The following is a 795-nucleotide window of genomic DNA, read 5'->3' as shown; positions in this document are numbered from 1 at the left end:
TAGATAGATAGATAGATAGATAGATAGATAGATAGATAGATAAGACATTAATAACAAATAATAATGAAAACTCAGTATATCTGATGGATAACAATAAGAAATGATATAAAAAACAAAGAGTTGATTGTATACCTACTTTTGGGCCACCCATTTATTTTTTATATATATTTATATTTATTTTTGAGGAAAGTTGACAATTCAGCTGTATTAAATTTGAGATGTATATTTACTGCATGTTTGTTAAAGTACTATTTGCAACATGTTCAAATTTTTTTGAAAGTTCAAGTTAGTACCGAAATGTTTATCAAATAATTTATCAATTATTGTATAATATTACTAAATCGTTGGCAAAAAAAAAAAAAAAAAAAAAAAAAAACTTTAATTGCATCATAAGACAATTGCTTCTGTCAAATATTGACATTAACAACTTCTCTCTCAAATTATTAAAAAGAAGAGCGGAGACACTAACTTTATTGACGACATTTTTAAGAGTCACCCTGAACGGTATCAATCATTTATGATGTGGTCTTGTTCACCATGTTAAGGCACTCACATGAAGACTGAATCACTTTACAACATTTTACAATTATTTTACACTTTTAGTGCAAGGGTTCAAAATTGGAATAAGAACTCTTCTAAAACTGTTTTTTTTTTTTTTTATGTAGAAAGAAGTTCTCACTGCCAATTTTGAACCCTTACATTAAAAATACAAAATGTATTTATAAATGTGATTCGATCTTAACTCCGTTGATGGCATCTTTAAGAGTTATTACCTGAACAGGATCACACTCATAT

The sequence above is a fragment of the Thermobia domestica genome, chromosome 2 (assembly GCF_964235325.1).
Source record: "Thermobia domestica chromosome 2, izTheDome1.hap1.1, whole genome shotgun sequence".
NCBI classification, from domain to species: domain Eukaryota; kingdom Metazoa; phylum Arthropoda; class Insecta; order Zygentoma; family Lepismatidae; genus Thermobia; species Thermobia domestica.
This window is presented reverse-complemented; position numbering follows the sequence as displayed.